This window comes from Ambystoma mexicanum, unplaced genomic scaffold (assembly GCF_040938575.1).
Source record: "Ambystoma mexicanum isolate Mex_15411 unplaced genomic scaffold, UKY_AmexF1_1 Mex_scaf10, whole genome shotgun sequence".
Lineage (NCBI taxonomy): Eukaryota > Metazoa > Chordata > Amphibia > Caudata > Ambystomatidae > Ambystoma > Ambystoma mexicanum.
In genome coordinates this window covers 3,520,001-3,540,000 of record NW_027182325.1, presented here as the reverse complement: position 1 = coordinate 3,540,000, position 20,000 = coordinate 3,520,001, and the positions used below count along the sequence as shown (strand labels likewise).

Sequence of the window (20,000 nt, the reverse complement as noted above, 5' to 3'; positions counted from 1 at the left end):
GCCCGACACTGCTTAGCTTCTGAGATCAGACACATTCAGTGTGGTGTGGCCGTAGGCTCTGGGCCTAGTGAGTTTTGTACTTTTAAGCATCTAGTCGGCTAGACCTTGCAGTTTTGAAAGGCAATTGAGAAAGGGTTCACTTCCTGAACTTGGAGCACAAAAAAGCCTACAGCACCTGGTATTCCCAGGCGGTCTCCCATCCAGGTACTAACTAGGCCCAACACTGCTTAGCTTCCGAGATCAGACGAGATCAGGCGCATTCAGTGTGGTGTGGCCGTAGGCTCTGGGCCTAATGAGTTTTGTACTTTTAAGCATCTAGTCGGCTAGACCTTGCAGTTTTGAAAGGCAATTGAGAAAGGGTTCACTTCCTGAACTTGGAGCACAAAAAAGCCTACAGCACCTGGTATTCCCAGGCGGTCTCCCATACAGGTACTAACTAGGCCTAACACTGCTTAACTTCCGAGATCAGACGAGATCGGGTGCATTCAGTGTGGTGTGGCCGTAGGCTCTAGGAATGCTAAGAATATTACTCTTATGCATTTGCATTTAGTAAGCTAAGCCATGCAGCCACTTGCAACATGATACCACGCTCATCGCTCGATCAGGCTCGATCAGGCGAGATATATAAGACTGGTGGGCCCATTCAGGACTCCTATGTCTGGTAGGATAACTTTAATTCATCCATCCTGTGTCTGTTGCAGGGAGGTGGAGAGAACAATCAACACAATAATGGTTTTCTTTCATGCCTCTTGAAGGACTCAATATTCTCTGTACTGCATTACATGTGAAAGTCGATTTATTACCCATGAACACACTACCTGTATGCTAATTCTATGTAAAAAGGTAGCTCCAGCCCTCATGATGTTGTCCAACATTTCCGCTATAAAACGGGATACAATTATTTTGGAAACATACCAAATTTGAAAAATAATTGAGAAGTTGCGCAATTACTAATCATGGAGCACAAAAAAGCCTACAGCACCTGGTATTCCCAGGCAGTCTCCCATCCAGGTACTAACTAGGCCCGACCCTGCTTAGCTTCCGAGATCGGGTGCATTCAGTGTGGTGTGGCCGTAGGCTCTGGGCCTAGTGAGTTTTGTACTTTTAAGCATCTAGTCGGCTAGACCTTGCAGTTTTGAAAGGCAATTGTGAAATGGCTCACTTCCTGAACTTGGAGCACAAAAAAGCCTACAGCACCTGGTATTCCCAGGCGGTCTCCCATCCAGGTACTAACTAGGCCTGACACTGCTTAACTTCCGAGATCAGACGAGATCGGGTGCATTCAGTGTGGTGTGGCCGTAGGCTCTAGGAATGCTAAGAATATTACTCTTATGCATTTGCATTTAGTAAGCTAAGCCATGCAGCCACTTGCAACATGATACCACGCTCATCGCTCGATCAGGCGAGATATATAAGACTGGTGGGCCCATTCAGGACTCCTATGTCTGGTAGGATAACTTTAATTCATCCATCCTGTGTCTGTTGCAGGGAGGTGGAGAGAACAATCAACACAATAATGGTTTTCTTTCATGCCTCTTGAAGGACTCAATATTCTCTGTACTGCATTACATGTGAAAGTCGATTTATTACCCATGAACACACTACCTGTATGCTAATTCTATGTAAAAAGGTAGCTCCAGCCCTCATGATGTTGTCCAACATTTCCGCTATAAAACGGGATACAATTATTTTGGAAACATACCAAATTTGAAAAATAATTGAGAAGTTGCGCAATTACTAATCATGGAGCACAAAAAAAGCCTACAGCACTTGGTATTCCCAGGCAGTCTCCCATCCAGGTACTAACTAGGCCTGACCCTGCTTAGCTTCTGAGATCGGGCGCATTCAGTGTGGTGTGGCCGTAGGCTCTGGGCCTAGTGAGTTTGTACTTTTAAGCATCTAGTCGGCTAGACCTTGCAGTTTTGAAAGGCAATTGTGAAATGGCTCACTTCCTGAACTTGGAGCACAAAAAAGCCTACAGCACCTGGTATTCCCAGGTGGTCTCCCATCCAGGTACTAACTAGGCCCGACACTGCTTAGCTTCCGAGATCAGACGAGATCGGGCGCATTCAGTGTGGTGTGGCCGTAGGCTCAGGGCCTAGTGAGTTTTGTACTTTTAAGCATCTAGTCGGCTAGACCTTGCAGTTTTGAAAGGCAATTGAGAAATGGCTCACTTCCTGAACTTGGAGTACAAAAAAGCCTACAGCACCTGGTATTCCCAGGCGGTCTCCCATCCAGGTACTAACTAGGCCCGACACTGCTTAGCTTCTGAGATCAGACGAGATCAGGCGCATTCAGTGTGGTGTGGCCGTAGGCTCTGGGCCTAGTGAGTTTTGTACTTTTAAGCATCTAGTCGGCTAGACCTTGCAGTTTTAAAAGGCAATTGAGAAAGGGCTCACTTCCTGAACTTGGAGCACAAAAAAGCCTACAGCACCTGGTATTCCCAGGCGGTCTCCCATCCAGGTACTAACTAGGCCTGATACTGCTTAACTTCCGAGATCAGACGAGATCGGGTGCATTCAGTGTGGTGTGGCCGTAGGCTCTAGGAATGCTAAGAATATTACTCTTATGCATTTGCATTTAGTAAGCTAAGCCATGCAGCCACTTGCAACATGATACCACGCTCATCGCTCGATCAGGCTCGATCAGGCGAGATATATAAGACTGGTGGGCCCATTCAGGACTCCTATGTCTGGTAGGATAACTTTAATTCATCCATCCTGTGTCTGTTGCAGGGAGGTGGAGAGAACAATCAACACAATAATGGTTTTCTTTCATGCCTCTTGAAGGACTCAATATTCTCTGTACTGCATTACATGTGAAAGTCGATTTATTACCCATGAACACACTACCTGTATGCTAATTCTATGTAAAAAGGTAGCTCCAGCCCTCATGATGTTGTCCAACATTTCCGCTATAAAACGGGATACAATTATTTTGGAAACATACCAAATTTGAAAAATAATTGAGAAGTTGCGCAATTACTAATCATGGAGCACAAAAAAGCCTACAGCACCTGGTATTCCCAGGCAGTCTCCCATCCAGGTACTAACTAGGCCTGACCCTGCTTAGCTTCTGAGATCGGGCGCATTCAGTGTGGTGTGGCCGTAGGCTCTGGGCCTAGTGAGTTTTGTACTTTTAAGCATCTAGTCGGCTAGACCTTGCAGTTTTGAAAGGCAATTGTGAAATGGCTCACTTCCTGAACTTGGAGCACAAAAAAGCCTACAGCACCTGGTATTCCCAGGTGGTCTCCCATCCAGGTACTAACTAGGCCCGACACTGCTTAGCTTCCGAGATCAGACGAGATCGGGCGCAATCAGTGTGGTGTGGCCGTAGGCTCTGGGCCTAGTGAGTTTTGTACTTTTAAGCATCTAGTCAGCTAGACCTGGCAATTGAGAAATGGCTCACTTCCTGAACTTGGAGCACAAAAAAGCCTACAGCACCTGGTATTCCCAGGCGGTCTCCCATCCAGGTTCCAACGAGGCCCGACACTGCTTAGCTTCCGAGATCAGACGAGATCGGGCGCATTCAGTGTGGTGTGGCCGTAGGCTCTGGTTCTTGTGAGTTTTGTACTTTTAAGCATCTAGTCGGCTAGACCTTGCAGTTTTGAAAGGCAATTGAGAAATGGCTCACTTCCTGAACTTGGAGTACAAAAAAGCCTACAGCACCTGGTATTCCCAGGCGGTCTCCCATCCAGGTACTAACTAGGCCCAACACTGCTTAGCTTCCGAGATCAGACGAGATCAGGCGCATTCAGTGTGGTGTGGCCGTAGGCTCTGGGCCTAATGAGTTTTGTACTTTTAAGCATCTAGTCGGCTAGACCTTGCAGTTTTGAAAGGCAATTGAGAAAGGGTTCACTTCCTGAACTTGGAGCACAAAAAAGCCTACAGCACCTGGTATTCCCAGGCGGTCTCCCATACAGGTACTAACTAGGCCTAACACTGCTTAACTTCCGAGATCAGACGAGATCGGGTGCATTCAGTGTGGTGTGGCCGTAGGCTCTAGGAATGCTAAGAATATTACTCTTATGCATTTGCATTTAGTAAGCTAAGCCATGCAGCCACTTGCAACATGATACCACGCTCATCGCTCGATCAGGCTCGATCAGGCGAGATATATAAGACTGGTGGGCCCATTCAGGACTCCTATGTCTGGTAGGATAACTTTAATTCATCCATCCTGTGTCTGTTGCAGGGAGGTGGAGAGAACAATCAACACAATAATGGTTTTCTTTCATGCCTCTTGAAGGACTCAATATTCTCTGTACTGCATTACATGTGAAAGTCGATTTATTACCCATGAACACACTACCTGTATGCTAATTCTATGTAAAAAGGTAGCTCCAGCCCTCATGATGTTGTCCAACATTTCCGCTATAAAACGGGATACAATTATTTTGGAAACATACCAAATTTGAAAAATAATTGAGAAGTTGCGCAATTACTAATCATGGAGCACAAAAAAGCCTACAGCACCTGGTATTCCCAGGCAGTCTCCCATCCAGGTACTAACTAGGCCCGACCCTGCTTAGCTTCCGAGATCGGGCGCATTCAGTGTGGTGTGGCCGTAGGCTCTGGGCCTAGTGAGTTTTGTACTTTTAAGCATCTAGTCGGCTAGACCTTGCAGTTTTGAAAGGCAATTGTGAAATGGCTCACTTCCTGAACTTGGAGCACAAAAAAGCCTACAGCACCTGGTATTCCCAGGCGGTCTCCCATCCAGGTACTAACTAGGCCTGACACTGCTTAACTTCCGAGATCAGACGAGATCGGGTGCATTCAGTGTGGTGTGGCCGTAGGCTCTAGGAATGCTAAGAATATTACTCTTATGCATTTGCATTTAGTAAGCTAAGCCATGCAGCCACTTGCAACATGATACCACGCTCATCGCTCGATCAGGCGAGATATATAAGACTGGTGGGCCCATTCAGGACTCCTATGTCTGGTAGGATAACTTTAATTCATCCATCCTGTGTCTGTTGCAGGGAGGTGGAGAGAACAATCAACACAATAATGGTTTTCTTTCATGCCTCTTGAAGGACTCAATATTCTCTGTACTGCATTACATGTGAAAGTCGATTTATTACCCATGAACACACTACCTGTATGCTAATTCTATGTAAAAAGGTAGCTCCAGCCCTCATGATGTTGTCCAACATTTCCGCTATAAAACGGGATACAATTATTTTGGAAACATACCAAATTTGAAAAATAATTGAGAAGTTGCGCAATTACTAATCATGGAGCACAAAAAAAGCCTACAGCACTTGGTATTCCCAGGCAGTCTCCCATCCAGGTACTAACTAGGCCCGACCCTGCTTAGCTTCTGAGATCGGGCGCATTCAGTGTGGTGTGGCCGTAGGCTCTGGGCCTAGTGAGTTTGTACTTTTAAGCATCTAGTCGGCTAGACCTTGCAGTTTTGAAAGGCAATTGTGAAATGGCTCACTTCCTGAACTTGGAGCACAAAAAAGCCTACAGCACCTGGTATTCCCAGGTGGTCTCCCATCCAGGTACTAACTAGGCCTGACACTGCTTAGCTTCCGAGATCAGACGAGATCGGGCGCATTCAGTGTGGTGTGGCCGTAGGCTCAGGGCCTAGTGAGTTTTGTACTTTTAAGCATCTAGTCGGCTAGACCTTGCAGTTTTGAAAGGCAATTGAGAAATGGCTCACTTCCTGAACTTGGAGTACAAAAAAGCCTACAGCACCTGGTATTCCCAGGCGGTCTCCCATCCAGGTACTAACTAGGCCCGACACTGCTTAGCTTCTGAGATCAGACGAGATCAGGCGCATTCAGTGTGGTGTGGCCGTAGGCTCTGGGCCTAGTGAGTTTTGTACTTTTAAGCATCTAGTCGGCTAGACCTTGCAGTTTTAAAAGGCAATTGAGAAAGGGCTCACTTCCTGAACTTGGAGCACAAAAAAGCCTACAGCACCTGGTATTCCCAGGCGGTCTCCCATCCAGGTACTAACTAGGCCTGATACTGCTTAACTTCCGAGATCAGACGAGATCGGGTGCATTCAGTGTGGTGTGGCCGTAGGCTCTAGGAATGCTAAGAATATTACTCTTATGCATTTGCATTTAGTAAGCTAAGCCATGCAGCCACTTGCAACATGATACCACGCTCATCGCTCGATCAGGCTCGATCAGGCGAGATATATAAGACTGGTGGGCCCATTCAGGACTCCTATGTCTGGTAGGATAACTTTAATTCATCCATCCTGTGTCTGTTGCAGGGAGGTGGAGAGAACAATCAACACAATAATGGTTTTCTTTCATGCCTCTTGAAGGACTCAATATTCTCTGTACTGCATTACATGTGAAAGTCGATTTATTACCCATGAACACACTACCTGTATGCTAATTCTATGTAAAAAGGTAGCTCCAGCCCTCATGATGTTGTCCAACATTTCCGCTATAAAATGGGATACAATTATTTTGGAAACATACCAAATTTGAAAAATAATTGAGAAGTTGCGCAATTACTAATCATGGAGCACAAAAAAGCCTACAGCACCTGGTATTCCCAGGCAGTCTCCCATCCAGGTACTAACTAGGCCCGACCCTGCTTAGCTTCCGAGATCGGGCGCATTCAGTGTGGTGTGGCCGTAGGCTCTGGGCCTAGTGAGTTTTGTACTTTTAAGCATCTAGTCGGCTAGACCTTGCAGTTTTGAAAGGCAATTGTGAAATGGCTCACTTCCTGAACTTGGAGCACAAAAAAGCCTACAGCACCTGGTATTCCCAGGCGGTCTCCCATCCAGGTACTAACTAGGCCTGACACTGCTTAACTTCCGAGATCAGACGAGATCGGGTGCATTCAGTGTGGTGTGGCCGTAGGCTCTAGGAATGCTAAGAATATTACTCTTATGCATTTGCATTTAGTAAGCTAAGCCATGCAGCCACTTGCAACATGATACCACGCTCATCGCTCGATCAGGCTCGATCAGGCGAGATATATAAGACTGGTGGGCCCATTCAGGACTCCTATGTCTGGTAGGATAACTTTAATTCATCCATCCTGTGTCTGTTGCAGGGAGGTGGAGAGAACAATCAACACAATAATGGTTTTCTTTCATGCCTCTTGAAGGACTCAATATTCTCTGTACTGCATTACATGTGAAAGTCGATTTATTACCCATGAACACACTACCTGTATGCTAATTCTATGTAAAAAGGTAGCTCCAGCCCTCATGATGTTGTCCAACATTTCCGCTATAAAACGGGATACAATTATTTTGGAAACATACCAAATTTGAAAAATAATTGAGAAGTTGCGCAATTACTAATCATGGAGCACAAAAAAAGCCTACAGCACCTGGTATTCCCAGGCAGTCTCCCATCCAGGTACTAACTAGGCCCGACCCTGCTTAGCTTCTGAGATCGGGCGCATTCAGTGTGGTGTGGCCGTAGGCTCTGGGCCTAGTGAGTTTGTACTTTTAAGCATCTAGTCGGCTAGACCTTGCAGTTTTGAAAGGCAATTGTGAAATGGCTCACTTCCTGAACTTGGAGCACAAAAAAGCCTACAGCACCTGGTATTCCCAGGCGGTCTCCCATCCAGGTACTAACGAGGCCTAACACTGCTTAACTTCCGAGATCGGGTGCATTCAGTGTGGTGTGGCCGTAGGCTCTAGGAATGCTAAGAATATTACTCTTATGCATTTGCATTTAGTAAGCTAAGCCATGCAGCCACTTGCAACATGATACCACGCTCATCGCTCGATCAGGCTCGATCAGGCGAGATATATAAGACTGGTGGGCCCATTCAGGACTCCTATGTCTGGTAGGATAACTTTAATTCATCCATCCTGTGTCTGTTGCAGGGAGGTGGAGAGAACAATCAACACAATAATGGTTTTCTTTCATGCCTCTTGAAGGACTCAATATTCTCTGTTCTGCATTACATGTGAAAGTCGATTTATTACCCATGAACACACTACCTGTATGCTAATTCTATGTAAAAAGGTAGCTCCAGCCCTCATGATGTTGTCCAACATTTCTGCTATAAAACGGGATACAATTATTTTGGAAACATACCAAATTTGAAAAATAATTGAGAAGTTGCGCAATTACTAATCATGGAGCACAAAAAAGCCTACAGCACCTGGTATTCCCAGGCAGTCTCCCATCCAGGTACTAACTAGGCCCGACCCTGCTTAGCTTCCGAGATCGGGCGCATTCAGTGTGGTGTGGCCGTAGGCTCTGGGCCTAGTGAGTTTTGTACTTTTAAGCATCTAGTCGGCTAGACCTTGCAGTTTTGAAAGGCAATTGTGAAATGGCTCACTTCCTGAACTTGGAGCACAAAAAAGCCTACAGCACCTGGTATTCCCAGGCGGTCTCCCATCCAGGTACTAACTAGGCCTGACACTGCTTAACTTCCGAGATCAGACGAGATCGGGTGCATTCAGTGTGGTGTGGCCGTAGGCTCTAGGAATGCTAAGAATATTACTCTTATGCATTTGCATTTAGTAAGCTAAGCCATGCAGCCACTTGCAACATGATACCACGCTCATCGTTCGATCAGGCGAGATATATAAGACTGGTGGGCCCATTCAGGACTCCTATGTCTGGTAGGATAACTTTAATTCATCCATCCTGTGTCTGTTGCAGGGAGGTGGAGAGAACAATCAACACAATAATGGTTTTCTTTCATGCCTCTTGAAGGACTCAATATTCTCTGTACTGCATTACATGTGAAAGTCGATTTATTACCCATGAACACACTACCTGTATGCTAATTCTATGTAAAAAGGTAGCTCCAGCCCTCATGATGTTGTCCAACATTTCCGCTATAAAACGGGATACAATTATTTTGGAAACATACCAAATTTGAAAAATAATTGAGAAGTTGCGCAATTACTAATCATGGAGCACAAAAAAAGCCTACAGCACTTGGTATTCCCAGGCAGTCTCCCATCCAGGTACTAACTAGGCCCGACCCTGCTTAGCTTCTGAGATCGGGCGCATTCAGTGTGGTGTGGCCGTAGGCTCTGGGCCTAGTGAGTTTGTACTTTTAAGCATCTAGTCGGCTAGACCTTGCAGTTTTGAAAGGCAATTGCGAAATGGCTCACTTCCTGAACTGGGAGCACAAAAAAGCCTACAGCACCTGGTATTCCCAGGTGGTCTCCCATCCAGGTACTAACTAGGCCCGACACTGCTTAGCTTCCGAGATCAGACGAGATCGGGCGCATTCAGTGTGGTGTGGCCGTAGGCTCAGGGCCTAGTGAGTTTTGTACTTTTAAGCATCTAGTCGGCTAGACCTTGCAGTTTTGAAAGGCAATTGAGAAATGGCTCACTTCCTGAACTTGGAGTACAAAAAAGCCTACAGCACCTGGTATTCCCAGGCGGTCTCCCATCCAGGTACTAACTAGGCCCGACACTGCTTAGCTTCTGAGATCAGACGAGATCAGGCGCATTCAGTGTGGTGTGGCCGTAGGCTCTGGGCCTAGTGAGTTTTGTACTTTTAAGCATCTAGTCGGCTAGACCTTGCAGTTTTAAAAGGCAATTGAGAAAGGGCTCACTTCCTGAACTTGGAGCACAAAAAAGCCTACAGCACCTGGTATTCCCAGGCGGTCTCCCATCCAGGTACTAACTAGGCCTGATACTGCTTAACTTCCGAGATCAGACGAGATCGGGTGCATTCAGTGTGGTGTGGCCGTAGGCTCTAGGAATGCTAAGAATATTACTCTTATGCATTTGCATTTAGTAAGCTAAGCCATGCAGCCACTTGCAACATGATACCACGCTCATCGCTCAATCAGGCTCGATCAGGCGAGATATATAAGACTGGTGGGCCCATTCAGGACTCCTATGTCTGGTAGGATAACTTTAATTCATCCATCCTGTGTCTGTTGCAGGGAGGTGGAGAGAACAATCAACACAATAATGGTTTTCTTTCATGCCTCTTGAAGGACTCAATATTCTCTGTACTGCATTACATGTGAAAGTCGATTTATTACCCATGAACACACTACCTGTATGCTAATTCTATGTAAAAAGGTAGCTCCAGCCCTCATGATGTTGTCCAACATTTCCGCTATAAAACGGGATACAATTATTTTGGAAACATACCAAATTTGAAAAATAATTGAGAAGTTGCGCAATTACTAATCATGGAGCACAAAAAAAGCCTACAGCACCTGGTATTCCCAGGCAGTCTCCCATCCAGGTACTAACTAGGCCCGACCCTGCTTAGCTTCTGAGATCGGGCGCATTCAGTGTGGTGTGGCCGTAGGCTCTGGGCCTAGTGAGTTTGTACTTTTAAGCATCTAGTCGGCTAGACCTTGCAGTTTTGAAAGGCAATTGTGAAATGGCTCACTTCCTGAACTTGGAGCACAAAAAAGCCTACAGCACCTGGTATTCCCAGGCGGTCTCCCATCCAGGTACTAACGAGGCCTAACACTGCTTAACTTCCGAGATCGGGTGCATTCAGTGTGGTGTGGCCGTAGGCTCTAGGAATGCTAAGAATATTACTCTTATGCATTTGCATTTAGTAAGCTAAGCCATGCAGCCACTTGCAACATGATACCACGCTCATCGCTCGATCAGGCTCGATCAGGCGAGATATATAAGACTGGTGGGCCCATTCAGGACTCCTATGTCTGGTAGGATAACTTTAATTCATCCATCCTGTGTCTGTTGCAGGGAGGTGGAGAGAACAATCAACACAATAATGGTTTTCTTTCATGCCTCTTGAAGGACTCAATATTCTCTGTTCTGCATTACATGTGAAAGTCGATTTATTACCCATGAACACACTACCTGTATGCTAATTCTATGTAAAAAGGTAGCTCCAGCCCTCATGATGTTGTCCAACATTTCTGCTATAAAACGGGATACAATTATTTTGGAAACATACCAAATTTGAAAAATAATTGAGAAGTTGCGCAATTACTAATCATGGAGCACAAAAAAGCCTACAGCACCTGGTATTCCCAGGCAGTCTCCCATCCAGGTACTAACTAGGCCCGACCCTGCTTAGCTTCCGAGATCGGGCGCATTCAGTGTGGTGTGGCCGTAGGCTCTGGGCCTAGTGAGTTTTGTACTTTTAAGCATCTAGTCGGCTAGACCTTGCAGTTTTGAAAGGCAATTGTGAAATGGCTCACTTCCTGAACTTGGAGCACAAAAAAGCCTACAGCACCTGGTATTCCCAGGCGGTCTCCCATCCAGGTACTAACTAGGCCTGACACTGCTTAACTTCCGAGATCAGACGAGATCGGGTGCATTCAGTGTGGTGTGGCCGTAGGCTCTAGGAATGCTAAGAATATTACTCTTATGCATTTGCATTTAGTAAGCTAAGCCATGCAGCCACTTGCAACATGATACCACGCTCATCGTTCGATCAGGCGAGATATATAAGACTGGTGGGCCCATTCAGGACTCCTATGTCTGGTAGGATAACTTTAATTCATCCATCCTGTGTCTGTTGCAGGGAGGTGGAGAGAACAATCAACACAATAATGGTTTTCTTTCATGCCTCTTGAAGGACTCAATATTCTCTGTACTGCATTACATGTGAAAGTCGATTTATTACCCATGAACACACTACCTGTATGCTAATTCTATGTAAAAAGGTAGCTCCAGCCCTCATGATGTTGTCCAACATTTCCGCTATAAAACGGGATACAATTATTTTGGAAACATACCAAATTTGAAAAATAATTGAGAAGTTGCGCAATTACTAATCATGGAGCACAAAAAAGCCTACAGCACCTGGTATTCCCAGGCAGTCTCCCATCCAGGTACTAACTAGGCCCGACCCTGCTTAGCTTCCGAGATCGGGCGCATTCAGTGTGGTGTGGCCGTAGGCTCTGGGCCTAGTGAGTTTTGTACTTTTAAGCATCTAGTCGGCTAGACCTTGCAGTTTTGAAAGGCAATTGTGAAATGGCTCACTTCCTGAACTTGGAGCACAAAAAAGCCTACAGCACCTGGTATTCCCAGGCGGTCTCCCATCCAGGTACTAACTAGGCCTGACACTGCTTAACTTCCGAGATCAGACGAGATCGGGTGCATTCAGTGTGGTGTGGCCGTAGGCTCTAGGAATGCTAAGAATATTACTCTTATGCATTTGCATTTAGTAAGCTAAGCCATGCAGCCACTTGCAACATGATACCACGCTCATCGTTCGATCAGGCGAGATATATAAGACTGGTGGGCCCATTCAGGACTCCTATGTCTGGTAGGATAACTTTAATTCATCCATCCTGTGTCTGTTGCAGGGAGGTGGAGAGAACAATCAACACAATAATGGTTTTCTTTCATGCCTCTTGAAGGACTCAATATTCTCTGTACTGCATTACATGTGAAAGTCGATTTATTACCCATGAACACACTACCTGTATGCTAATTCTATGTAAAAAGGTAGCTCCAGCCCTCATGATGTTGTCCAACATTTCCGCTATAAAACGGGATACAATTATTTTGGAAACATACCAAATTTGAAAAATAATTGAGAAGTTGCGCAATTACTAATCATGGAGCACAAAAAAAGCCTACAGCACTTGGTATTCCCAGGCAGTCTCCCATCCAGGTACTAACTAGGCCCGACCCTGCTTAGCTTCTGAGATCGGGCGCATTCAGTGTGGTGTGGCCGTAGGCTCTGGGCCTAGTGAGTTTGTACTTTTAAGCATCTAGTCGGCTAGACCTTGCAGTTTTGAAAGGCAATTGCGAAATGGCTCACTTCCTGAACTTGGAGCACAAAAAAGCCTACAGCACCTGGTATTCCCAGGTGGTCTCCCATCCAGGTACTAACTAGGCCCGACACTGCTTAGCTTCCGAGATCAGACGAGATCGGGCGCATTCAGTGTGGTGTGGCCGTAGGCTCAGGGCCTAGTGAGTTTTGTACTTTTAAGCATCTAGTCGGCTAGACCTTGCAGTTTTGAAAGGCAATTGAGAAATGGCTCACTTCCTGAACTTGGAGTACAAAAAAGCCTACAGCACCTGGTATTCCCAGGCGGTCTCCCATCCAGGTACTAACTAGGCCCGACACTGCTTAGCTTCTGAGATCAGACGAGATCAGGCGCATTCAGTGTGGTGTGGCCGTAGGCTCTGGGCCTAGTGAGTTTTGTACTTTTAAGCATCTAGTCGGCTAGACCTTGCAGTTTTAAAAGGCAATTGAGAAAGGGCTCACTTCCTGAACTTGGAGCACAAAAAAGCCTACAGCACCTGGTATTCCCAGGCGGTCTCCCATCCAGGTACTAACTAGGCCTGATACTGCTTAACTTCCGAGATCAGACGAGATCGGGTGCATTCAGTGTGGTGTGGCCGTAGGCTCTAGGAATGCTAAGAATATTACTCTTATGCATTTGCATTTAGTAAGCTAAGCCATGCAGCCACTTGCAACATGATACCACGCTCATCGCTCAATCAGGCTCGATCAGGCGAGATATATAAGACTGGTGGGCCCATTCAGGACTCCTATGTCTGGTAGGATAACTTTAATTCATCCATCCTGTGTCTGTTGCAGGGAGGTGGAGAGAACAATCAACACAATAATGGTTTTCTTTCATGCCTCTTGAAGGACTCAATATTCTCTGTACTGCATTACATGTGAAAGTCGATTTATTACCCATGAACACACTACCTGTATGCTAATTCTATGTAAAAAGGTAGCTCCAGCCCTCATGATGTTGTCCAACATTTCCGCTATAAAACGGGATACAATTATTTTGGAAACATACCAAATTTGAAAAATAATTGAGAAGTTGCGCAATTACTAATCATGGAGCACAAAAAAGCCTACAGCACCTGGTATTCCCAGGCAGTCTCCCATCCAGGTACTAACTAGGCCCGACCCTGCTTAGCTTCCGAGATCGGGCGCATTCAGTGTGGTGTGGCCGTAGGCTCTGGGCCTAGTGAGTTTTGTACTTTTAAGCATCTAGTCGGCTAGACCTTGCAGTTTTGAAAGGCAATTGTGAAATGGCTCACTTCCTGAACTTGGAGCACAAAAAAGCCTACAGCACCTGGTATTCCCAGGCGGTCTCCCATCCAGGTACTAACTAGGCCTGACACTGCTTAACTTCCGAGATCAGACGAGATCGGGTGCATTCAGTGTGGTGTGGCCGTAGGCTCTAGGAATGCTAAGAATATTACTCTTATGCATTTGCATTTAGTAAGCTAAGCCATGCAGCCACTTGCAACATGATACCACGCTCATCGCTCAATCAGGCTCGATCAGGCGAGATATATAAGACTGGTGGGCCCATTCAGGACTCCTATGTCTGGTAGGATAACTTTAATTCATCCATCCTGTGTCTGTTGCAGGGAGGTGGAGAGAACAATCAACACAATAATGGTTTTCTTTCATGCCTCTTGAAGGACTCAATATTCTCTGTACTGCATTACATGTGAAAGTCGATTTATTACCCATGAACACACTACCTGTATGCTAATTCTATGTAAAAAGGTAGCTCCAGCCCTCATGATGTTGTCCAACATTTCCGCTATAAAACGGGATACAATTATTTTGGAAACATACCAAATTTGAAAAATAATTGAGAAGTTGCGCAATTACTAATCATGGAGCACAAAAAAAGCCTACAGCACCTGGTATTCCCAGGCAGTCTCCCATCCAGGTACTAACTAGGCCCGACCCTGCTTAGCTTCTGAGATCGGGCGCATTCAGTGTGGTGTGGCCGTAGGCTCTGGGCCTAGTGAGTTTGTACTTTTAAGCATCTAGTCGGCTAGACCTTGCAGTTTTGAAAGGCAATTGTGAAATGGCTCACTTCCTGAACTTGGAGCACAAAAAAGCCTACAGCACCTGGTATTCCCAGGCGGTCTCCCATCCAGGTACTAACGAGGCCTAACACTGCTTAACTTCCGAGATCGGGTGCATTCAGTGTGGTGTGGCCGTAGGCTCTAGGAATGCTAAGAATATTACTCTTATGCATTTGCATTTAGTAAGCTAAGCCATGCAGCCACTTGCAACATGATACCACGCTCATCGCTCGATCAGGCTCGATCAGGCGAGATATATAAGACTGGTGGGCCCATTCAGGACTCCTATGTCTGGTAGGATAACTTTAATTCATCCATCCTGTGTCTGTTGCAGGGAGGTGGAGAGAACAATCAACACAATAATGGTTTTCTTTCATGCCTCTTGAACGACTCAATATTCTCTGTACTGCATTACATGTGAAAGTCGATTTATTACCCATGAACACACTACCTGTATGCTAATTCTATGTAAAAAGGTAGCTCCAGCCCTCATGATGTTGTCCAACATTTCCGCTATAAAACGGGATACAATTATTTTGGAAACATACCAAATTTGAAAAATAATTGAGAAGTTGCGCAATTACTAATCATGGAGCACAAAAAAAGCCTACAGCACCTGGTATTCCCAGGCAGTCTCCCATCCAGGTACTAACTAGGGCCGACCCTGCTTAGCTTCCGAGATTGGGCGCATTCAGTGTGGTGTGGCCGTAGGCTCTGGGCCTAGTGAGTTTGTACTTTTAAGCATCTAGTCGGCTAGACCTTGCAGTTTTGAAAGGCAATTGTGAAATGGCTCACTTCCTGAACTTGGAGCACAAAAAAGCCTACAGCACCTGGTATTCCCAGGTGGTCTCCCATCCAGGTACTAACTAGGCCCGACACTGCTTAGCTTCCGAGATCAGACGAGATCGGGCGCATTCAGTGTGGTGTGGCCGTAGGCTCTGGGCCTAGTGAGTTTTGTACTTTTAAGCATCTAGTCGGCTAGACCTTGCAGTTTTGAAAGGCAATTGAGAAATGGCTCACTTCCTGAACTTGGAGTACAAAAAAGCCTACAGCACCTGGTATTCCCAGGCGGTCTCCCATCCAGGTACTAACTAGGCCCGACACTGCTTAGCTTCTGAGATCAGACGAGATCAGGCGCATTCAGTGTGGTGTGGCCGTAGGCTCTGGGCCTAGTGAGTTTTGTACTTTTAAGCATCTAGTCGGCTAGACCTTGCAGTTTTAAAAGGCAATTGAGAAAGGGCTCACTTCCTGAACTTGGAGCACAAAAAAGCCTACAGCACCTGGTATTCCCAGGCGGTCTCCCATCCAGGTACTAACTAGGCCTGACACTGCTTAACTTCCGAGATCAGACGAGATCGGGTGCATTCAGTGTGGTGTGGCCGTAGGCTCTAGGAATGCTAAGAATATTACTCTTATGCATTTGCATTTAGTAAGCTAAGCCATGCAGCCACTTGCAACATGATACCACGCTCATCGCTCGATCAGGCTCGATCAGGCGAGATATATAAGACTGGTGGGCCCATTCAGGACTCCTATGTCTGGTAGGATAACTTTAATTCATCCATCCTGTGTCTGTTGCAGGGAGGTGGAGAGAACAATCAACACAATAATGGTTTTCTTTCATGCCTCTTGAAGGACTCAATATTCTCTGTACTGCATTACATGTGAAAGTCGATTTATTACCCATGAACACACTACCTGTATGCTAATTCTATGTAAAAAGGTAGCTCCAGCCCTCATGATGTTGTCCAACATTTCCGCTATAAAACGGGATACAATTATTTTGGAAACATACCAAATTTGAAAAATAATTGAGAAGTTGCGCAATTACTAATCATGGAGCACAAAAAAGCCTACAGCACCTGGTATTCCCAGGTGGTCTCCCATCCAGGTACTAACTAGGCCCGACACTGCTTAGCTTCCGAGATCAGACGCAATCAGTGTGGTGTGGCCGTAGGCTCTGGGCCTAGTGAGTTTTGTACTTTTAAGCATCTAGTCAGCTAGACCTTGCAGTTTTGAAAGGCAATTGAGAAATGGCTCACTTCCTGAACTTGGAGCACAAAAAAGCCTACAGCACCTGGTATTCCCAGGCGGTCTCCCATCCAAGTACTAACGAGGCCCGACACTGCTTAGCTTCCGAGATCAGACGAGATCGGACGCATTCAGTGTGGTGTGGCCGTAGGCTCTGGGCCTTGTGAGTTTTGTACTTTTAAGCATCTAGTCGGCTAGACCTTGCAGTTTTGAAAGGCAATTGAGAAATGGCTCACTTCCTGAACTTGGAGTACAAAAAAGCCTACAGCACCTGGTATTCCCAGGCGGTCTCCCATCCAGGTACTAACTAGGCCCGACACTGCTTAGCTTCTGAGATCAGACGAGATCAGGCGCATTCAGTGTGGTGTGGCCGTAGGCTCTGGGCCTAGTGAGTTTTGTACTTTTAAGCATCTAGTCGGCTAGACCTTGCAGTTTTGAAAGGCAATTGTGAAATGGCTCACTTCCTGAACTTGGAGCACAAAAAAGCCTACAGCACCTGGTATTCCCAGGCGGTCTCCCATCCAGGTACTAACAAGGCCTAACACTGCTTAACTTCCGAGATCGGGTGCATTCAGTGTGGTGTGGCCGTAGGCTCTGGGCCTAGTGAGTTTGTACTTTTAAGCATCTAGTCGGCTAGACCTTGCAGTTTTGAAAGGCAATTGTGAAATGGCTCACTTCCTGAACTTGGAGCACAAAAAAGCCTACAGCACCTGGTATTCCCAGGCGGTCTCCCATCCAGGTACTAACAAGGCCTAACACTGCTTAACTTCCGAGATCGGGTGCATTCAGTGTGGTGTGGCCGTAGGCTCTAGGAATGCTAAGAATATTACTCTTATGCATTTGCATTTAGTAAGCTAAGCCATGCAGCCACTTGCAACATGATACCACGCTCATCGCTCGATCAGGCTCGATCAGGCGAGATATATAAGACTGGTGGGCCCATTCAGGACTCCTATGTCTGGTAGGATAACTTTAATTCATCCATCCTGTGTCTGTTGCAGGGAGGTGGAGAGAACAATCAACACAATAATGGTTTTCTTTCATGCCTCTTGAACGACTCAATATTCTCTGTACTGCATTACATGTGAAAGTCGATTTATTACCCATGAACACACTACCTGTATGCTAATTCTATGTAAAAAGGTAGCTCCAGCCCTCATGATGTTGTCCAACATTTCCGCTATAAAACGGGATACAATTATTTTGGAAACATACCAAATTTGAAAAATAATTGAGAAGTTGCGCAATTACTAATCATGGAGCACAAAAAAAGCCTACAGCACCTGGTATTCCCAGGCAGTCTCCCATCCAGGTACTAACTAGGGCCCACCCTGCTTAGCTTCCGAGATCGGGCGCATTCAGTGTGGTGTGGCCGTAGGCTCTGGGTCTAGTGAGTTTGTACTTTTAAGCATCTAGTCGGCTAGACCTTGCAGTTTTGAAAGGCAATTGTGAAATGGCTCACTTCCTGAACTTGGAGCACAAAAAAGCCTACAGCACCTGGTATTCCCAGGTGGTCTCCCATCCAGGTACTAACTAGGCCCGACACTGCTTAGCTTCCGAGATCAGACGAGATCGGGCGCATTCAGTGTGGTGTGGCCGTAGGCTCTGGGCCTAGTGAGTTTTGTACTTTTAAGCATCTAGTCGGCTAGACCTTGCAGTTTTGAAAGGCAATTGAGAAAGGGCTCACTTCCTGAACTTGGAGCACAAAAAAGCCTACAGCACCTGGTATTCCCAGGCAGTCTCCCATCCAGGTACTAACTAGGCCTAACACTGCTTAACTTCCGAGATCAGACGAGATCGGGTGCATTCAGTGTGGTGTGGCCGTAGGCTCTAGGAATGCTAAGAATATTACTCTTATGCATTTGCATTTAGTAAGCTAAGCCATGCAGCCACTTGCAACATGATACCACGCTCATCGCTCGATCAGGCTCGATCAGGCGAGATATATAAGACTGGTGGGCCCATTCAGGACTCCTATGTCTGGTAGGATAACTTTAATTCATCCATCCTGTGTCTGTTGCAGGGAGGTGGAGAGAACAATCAACACAATAATGGTTTTCTTTCATGCCTCTTGAAGGACTCAATATTCTCTGTACTGCATTACATGTGAAAGTCGATTTATTACCCATGAACACACTACCTGTATGCTAATTCTATGTAAAAAGGTAGCTCCAGCCCTCATGATGTTGTCCAACATTTCCGCTATAAAACGGGATACAATTATTTTGGAAACATACCAAATTTGAAAAATAATTGAGAAGTTGCGCAATTACTAATCATGGAGCACAAAAAAGCCTACAGCACCTGGTATTCCCAGGCAGTCTCCCATCCAGGTACTAACTAGGCCTGACCCTGCTTAGCTTCCGAGATCGGGCGCATTCAGTGTGGTGTGGCCGTAGGCTCTGGGCCTAGTGAGTTTTGTACTTTTAAGCATCTAGTCGGCTAGACCTTGCAGTTTTGAAAGGCAATTGTGAAATGGCTCACTTCCTGAACTTGGAGCACAAAAAAGCCTACAGCACCTGGTATTCCCAGGCGGTCTCCCATCCAGGTACTAACTAGGCCTGACACTGCTTAACTTCCGAGATCAGACGAGATCGGGTGCATTCAGTGTGGTGTGGCCGTAGGCTCTAGGAATGCTAAGAATATTACTCTTATGCATTTGCATTTAGTAAGCTAAGCCATGCAGCCACTTGCAACATGATACCACGCTCATCGCTCGATCAGGCTCGATCAGGCGAGATATATAAGACTGGTGGGCCCATTCAGGACTCCTATGTCTGGTAGGATAACTTTAATTCATCCATCCTGTGTCTGTTGCAGGGAGGTGGAGAGAACAATCAACACAATAATGGTTTTCTTTCATGCCTCTTGAAGGACTCAATATTCTCTGTACTGCATTACATGTGAAAGTCGATTTATTACCCATGAACACACTACCTGTATGCTAATTCTATGTAAAAAGGTAGCTCCAGCCCTCATGATGTTGTCCAACATTTCCGCTATAAAACGGGATACAATTATTTTGGAAACATACCAAATTTGAAAAATAATTGAGAAGTTGCGCAATTACTAATCATGGAGCACAAAAAAAGCCTACAGCACCTGGTATTCCCAGGCAGTCTCCCATCCAGGTACTAACTAGGGCCCACCCTGCTTAGCTTCCGAGATCGGGCGCATTCAGTGTGGTGTGGCCGTAGGCTCTGGGTCTAGTGAGTTTGTACTTTTAAGCATCTAGTCGGCTAGACCTTGCAGTTTTGAAAGGCAA

The 20,000-nt window shown here is 46.0% G+C and overlaps 33 non-coding genes and 26 pseudogenes across 33 annotated transcripts; all 59 read right to left on the bottom strand.

The window, feature by feature from the left end:
* Window positions 1–57, bottom strand: part of LOC138544309 (5S ribosomal RNA) — a 109-nt pseudogene extending 52 nt beyond the window's left edge.
* Window positions 58–163: 106 nt separating this feature from the next.
* Window positions 164–282, bottom strand: LOC138548542 (5S ribosomal RNA). The gene has a single exon (XR_011292340.1). It is a non-coding gene; the product is annotated as a 5S ribosomal RNA (ribosomal RNA).
* A 106-nt stretch (window positions 283–388) lies between these two features.
* Window positions 389–507, bottom strand: LOC138551007 (5S ribosomal RNA). Its single transcript, XR_011294746.1, has one exon. It is a non-coding gene; the product is annotated as a 5S ribosomal RNA (ribosomal RNA).
* Window positions 508–970: 463 nt separating this feature from the next.
* Window positions 971–1,079, bottom strand: LOC138543050 (5S ribosomal RNA; annotated as a pseudogene).
* A 106-nt stretch (window positions 1,080–1,185) lies between these two features.
* On the bottom strand, window positions 1,186–1,304 carry LOC138549317 (5S ribosomal RNA). Its single transcript, XR_011293099.1, has one exon. It is a non-coding gene; the product is annotated as a 5S ribosomal RNA (ribosomal RNA).
* A 454-nt stretch (window positions 1,305–1,758) lies between these two features.
* Window positions 1,759–1,867, bottom strand: LOC138547138 (5S ribosomal RNA; annotated as a pseudogene).
* A 105-nt stretch (window positions 1,868–1,972) lies between these two features.
* Window positions 1,973–2,091, bottom strand: LOC138536789 (5S ribosomal RNA). The gene has a single exon (XR_011284952.1). It is a non-coding gene; the product is annotated as a 5S ribosomal RNA (ribosomal RNA).
* Window positions 2,092–2,197: 106 nt separating this feature from the next.
* LOC138545296 (5S ribosomal RNA) lies at window positions 2,198–2,316 on the bottom strand. Its single transcript, XR_011290801.1, has one exon. It is a non-coding gene; the product is annotated as a 5S ribosomal RNA (ribosomal RNA).
* Window positions 2,317–2,422: 106 nt separating this feature from the next.
* Window positions 2,423–2,541, bottom strand: LOC138540494 (5S ribosomal RNA). Its single transcript, XR_011288539.1, has one exon. It is a non-coding gene; the product is annotated as a 5S ribosomal RNA (ribosomal RNA).
* A 463-nt stretch (window positions 2,542–3,004) lies between these two features.
* LOC138546951 (5S ribosomal RNA) lies at window positions 3,005–3,113 on the bottom strand (annotated as a pseudogene).
* A 106-nt stretch (window positions 3,114–3,219) lies between these two features.
* LOC138548379 (5S ribosomal RNA) lies at window positions 3,220–3,338 on the bottom strand. Its single transcript, XR_011292183.1, has one exon. It is a non-coding gene; the product is annotated as a 5S ribosomal RNA (ribosomal RNA).
* A 93-nt stretch (window positions 3,339–3,431) lies between these two features.
* On the bottom strand, window positions 3,432–3,550 carry LOC138542526 (5S ribosomal RNA). The gene has a single exon (XR_011290506.1). It is a non-coding gene; the product is annotated as a 5S ribosomal RNA (ribosomal RNA).
* Window positions 3,551–3,656: 106 nt separating this feature from the next.
* LOC138548541 (5S ribosomal RNA) lies at window positions 3,657–3,775 on the bottom strand. Its single transcript, XR_011292339.1, has one exon. It is a non-coding gene; the product is annotated as a 5S ribosomal RNA (ribosomal RNA).
* Window positions 3,776–3,881: 106 nt separating this feature from the next.
* LOC138551006 (5S ribosomal RNA) lies at window positions 3,882–4,000 on the bottom strand. The gene has a single exon (XR_011294745.1). It is a non-coding gene; the product is annotated as a 5S ribosomal RNA (ribosomal RNA).
* Window positions 4,001–4,463: 463 nt separating this feature from the next.
* Window positions 4,464–4,572, bottom strand: LOC138543704 (5S ribosomal RNA; annotated as a pseudogene).
* Window positions 4,573–4,678: 106 nt separating this feature from the next.
* On the bottom strand, window positions 4,679–4,797 carry LOC138549315 (5S ribosomal RNA). Its single transcript, XR_011293097.1, has one exon. It is a non-coding gene; the product is annotated as a 5S ribosomal RNA (ribosomal RNA).
* Window positions 4,798–5,251: 454 nt separating this feature from the next.
* On the bottom strand, window positions 5,252–5,360 carry LOC138546957 (5S ribosomal RNA; annotated as a pseudogene).
* Window positions 5,361–5,465: 105 nt separating this feature from the next.
* LOC138537154 (5S ribosomal RNA) lies at window positions 5,466–5,584 on the bottom strand. Its single transcript, XR_011285300.1, has one exon. It is a non-coding gene; the product is annotated as a 5S ribosomal RNA (ribosomal RNA).
* Window positions 5,585–5,690: 106 nt separating this feature from the next.
* On the bottom strand, window positions 5,691–5,809 carry LOC138545285 (5S ribosomal RNA). Its single transcript, XR_011290798.1, has one exon. It is a non-coding gene; the product is annotated as a 5S ribosomal RNA (ribosomal RNA).
* Window positions 5,810–5,915: 106 nt separating this feature from the next.
* Window positions 5,916–6,034, bottom strand: LOC138540492 (5S ribosomal RNA). The gene has a single exon (XR_011288537.1). It is a non-coding gene; the product is annotated as a 5S ribosomal RNA (ribosomal RNA).
* Window positions 6,035–6,497: 463 nt separating this feature from the next.
* LOC138543703 (5S ribosomal RNA) lies at window positions 6,498–6,606 on the bottom strand (annotated as a pseudogene).
* Window positions 6,607–6,712: 106 nt separating this feature from the next.
* LOC138549314 (5S ribosomal RNA) lies at window positions 6,713–6,831 on the bottom strand. The gene has a single exon (XR_011293096.1). It is a non-coding gene; the product is annotated as a 5S ribosomal RNA (ribosomal RNA).
* A 464-nt stretch (window positions 6,832–7,295) lies between these two features.
* On the bottom strand, window positions 7,296–7,404 carry LOC138545431 (5S ribosomal RNA; annotated as a pseudogene).
* A 105-nt stretch (window positions 7,405–7,509) lies between these two features.
* LOC138542893 (5S ribosomal RNA) lies at window positions 7,510–7,618 on the bottom strand (annotated as a pseudogene).
* A 463-nt stretch (window positions 7,619–8,081) lies between these two features.
* Window positions 8,082–8,190, bottom strand: LOC138543701 (5S ribosomal RNA; annotated as a pseudogene).
* A 106-nt stretch (window positions 8,191–8,296) lies between these two features.
* Window positions 8,297–8,415, bottom strand: LOC138549313 (5S ribosomal RNA). The gene has a single exon (XR_011293095.1). It is a non-coding gene; the product is annotated as a 5S ribosomal RNA (ribosomal RNA).
* A 454-nt stretch (window positions 8,416–8,869) lies between these two features.
* LOC138546956 (5S ribosomal RNA) lies at window positions 8,870–8,978 on the bottom strand (annotated as a pseudogene).
* Window positions 8,979–9,083: 105 nt separating this feature from the next.
* Window positions 9,084–9,202, bottom strand: LOC138536777 (5S ribosomal RNA). The gene has a single exon (XR_011284940.1). It is a non-coding gene; the product is annotated as a 5S ribosomal RNA (ribosomal RNA).
* A 106-nt stretch (window positions 9,203–9,308) lies between these two features.
* On the bottom strand, window positions 9,309–9,427 carry LOC138545273 (5S ribosomal RNA). Its single transcript, XR_011290797.1, has one exon. It is a non-coding gene; the product is annotated as a 5S ribosomal RNA (ribosomal RNA).
* Window positions 9,428–9,533: 106 nt separating this feature from the next.
* Window positions 9,534–9,652, bottom strand: LOC138540491 (5S ribosomal RNA). Its single transcript, XR_011288536.1, has one exon. It is a non-coding gene; the product is annotated as a 5S ribosomal RNA (ribosomal RNA).
* A 464-nt stretch (window positions 9,653–10,116) lies between these two features.
* On the bottom strand, window positions 10,117–10,225 carry LOC138545430 (5S ribosomal RNA; annotated as a pseudogene).
* Window positions 10,226–10,330: 105 nt separating this feature from the next.
* Window positions 10,331–10,439, bottom strand: LOC138542891 (5S ribosomal RNA; annotated as a pseudogene).
* A 463-nt stretch (window positions 10,440–10,902) lies between these two features.
* On the bottom strand, window positions 10,903–11,011 carry LOC138543700 (5S ribosomal RNA; annotated as a pseudogene).
* Window positions 11,012–11,117: 106 nt separating this feature from the next.
* LOC138549312 (5S ribosomal RNA) lies at window positions 11,118–11,236 on the bottom strand. The gene has a single exon (XR_011293094.1). It is a non-coding gene; the product is annotated as a 5S ribosomal RNA (ribosomal RNA).
* Window positions 11,237–11,689: 453 nt separating this feature from the next.
* Window positions 11,690–11,798, bottom strand: LOC138543699 (5S ribosomal RNA; annotated as a pseudogene).
* A 106-nt stretch (window positions 11,799–11,904) lies between these two features.
* LOC138549311 (5S ribosomal RNA) lies at window positions 11,905–12,023 on the bottom strand. The gene has a single exon (XR_011293093.1). It is a non-coding gene; the product is annotated as a 5S ribosomal RNA (ribosomal RNA).
* Window positions 12,024–12,477: 454 nt separating this feature from the next.
* LOC138546955 (5S ribosomal RNA) lies at window positions 12,478–12,586 on the bottom strand (annotated as a pseudogene).
* A 105-nt stretch (window positions 12,587–12,691) lies between these two features.
* LOC138536766 (5S ribosomal RNA) lies at window positions 12,692–12,810 on the bottom strand. Its single transcript, XR_011284929.1, has one exon. It is a non-coding gene; the product is annotated as a 5S ribosomal RNA (ribosomal RNA).
* A 106-nt stretch (window positions 12,811–12,916) lies between these two features.
* On the bottom strand, window positions 12,917–13,035 carry LOC138545262 (5S ribosomal RNA). The gene has a single exon (XR_011290796.1). It is a non-coding gene; the product is annotated as a 5S ribosomal RNA (ribosomal RNA).
* A 106-nt stretch (window positions 13,036–13,141) lies between these two features.
* Window positions 13,142–13,260, bottom strand: LOC138540490 (5S ribosomal RNA). The gene has a single exon (XR_011288535.1). It is a non-coding gene; the product is annotated as a 5S ribosomal RNA (ribosomal RNA).
* A 463-nt stretch (window positions 13,261–13,723) lies between these two features.
* Window positions 13,724–13,832, bottom strand: LOC138543698 (5S ribosomal RNA; annotated as a pseudogene).
* A 106-nt stretch (window positions 13,833–13,938) lies between these two features.
* On the bottom strand, window positions 13,939–14,057 carry LOC138549310 (5S ribosomal RNA). Its single transcript, XR_011293092.1, has one exon. It is a non-coding gene; the product is annotated as a 5S ribosomal RNA (ribosomal RNA).
* Window positions 14,058–14,521: 464 nt separating this feature from the next.
* Window positions 14,522–14,630, bottom strand: LOC138545429 (5S ribosomal RNA; annotated as a pseudogene).
* A 105-nt stretch (window positions 14,631–14,735) lies between these two features.
* On the bottom strand, window positions 14,736–14,844 carry LOC138542890 (5S ribosomal RNA; annotated as a pseudogene).
* A 464-nt stretch (window positions 14,845–15,308) lies between these two features.
* Window positions 15,309–15,417, bottom strand: LOC138547030 (5S ribosomal RNA; annotated as a pseudogene).
* A 105-nt stretch (window positions 15,418–15,522) lies between these two features.
* Window positions 15,523–15,641, bottom strand: LOC138536755 (5S ribosomal RNA). Its single transcript, XR_011284918.1, has one exon. It is a non-coding gene; the product is annotated as a 5S ribosomal RNA (ribosomal RNA).
* A 106-nt stretch (window positions 15,642–15,747) lies between these two features.
* On the bottom strand, window positions 15,748–15,866 carry LOC138545251 (5S ribosomal RNA). The gene has a single exon (XR_011290795.1). It is a non-coding gene; the product is annotated as a 5S ribosomal RNA (ribosomal RNA).
* A 106-nt stretch (window positions 15,867–15,972) lies between these two features.
* Window positions 15,973–16,091, bottom strand: LOC138549309 (5S ribosomal RNA). Its single transcript, XR_011293091.1, has one exon. It is a non-coding gene; the product is annotated as a 5S ribosomal RNA (ribosomal RNA).
* Window positions 16,092–16,554: 463 nt separating this feature from the next.
* On the bottom strand, window positions 16,555–16,663 carry LOC138543977 (5S ribosomal RNA; annotated as a pseudogene).
* A 106-nt stretch (window positions 16,664–16,769) lies between these two features.
* Window positions 16,770–16,888, bottom strand: LOC138537907 (5S ribosomal RNA). The gene has a single exon (XR_011286026.1). It is a non-coding gene; the product is annotated as a 5S ribosomal RNA (ribosomal RNA).
* A 106-nt stretch (window positions 16,889–16,994) lies between these two features.
* On the bottom strand, window positions 16,995–17,113 carry LOC138545240 (5S ribosomal RNA). The gene has a single exon (XR_011290793.1). It is a non-coding gene; the product is annotated as a 5S ribosomal RNA (ribosomal RNA).
* Window positions 17,114–17,219: 106 nt separating this feature from the next.
* On the bottom strand, window positions 17,220–17,328 carry LOC138542748 (5S ribosomal RNA; annotated as a pseudogene).
* Window positions 17,329–17,433: 105 nt separating this feature from the next.
* LOC138542747 (5S ribosomal RNA) lies at window positions 17,434–17,542 on the bottom strand (annotated as a pseudogene).
* Window positions 17,543–18,006: 464 nt separating this feature from the next.
* On the bottom strand, window positions 18,007–18,115 carry LOC138545658 (5S ribosomal RNA; annotated as a pseudogene).
* A 105-nt stretch (window positions 18,116–18,220) lies between these two features.
* LOC138536743 (5S ribosomal RNA) lies at window positions 18,221–18,339 on the bottom strand. The gene has a single exon (XR_011284907.1). It is a non-coding gene; the product is annotated as a 5S ribosomal RNA (ribosomal RNA).
* Window positions 18,340–18,445: 106 nt separating this feature from the next.
* Window positions 18,446–18,564, bottom strand: LOC138551291 (5S ribosomal RNA). Its single transcript, XR_011295017.1, has one exon. It is a non-coding gene; the product is annotated as a 5S ribosomal RNA (ribosomal RNA).
* Window positions 18,565–19,027: 463 nt separating this feature from the next.
* On the bottom strand, window positions 19,028–19,136 carry LOC138545386 (5S ribosomal RNA; annotated as a pseudogene).
* A 106-nt stretch (window positions 19,137–19,242) lies between these two features.
* Window positions 19,243–19,361, bottom strand: LOC138549308 (5S ribosomal RNA). The gene has a single exon (XR_011293090.1). It is a non-coding gene; the product is annotated as a 5S ribosomal RNA (ribosomal RNA).
* A 464-nt stretch (window positions 19,362–19,825) lies between these two features.
* On the bottom strand, window positions 19,826–19,934 carry LOC138545657 (5S ribosomal RNA; annotated as a pseudogene).
* Between the last annotated feature and the right edge of the window lie 66 nt (window positions 19,935–20,000).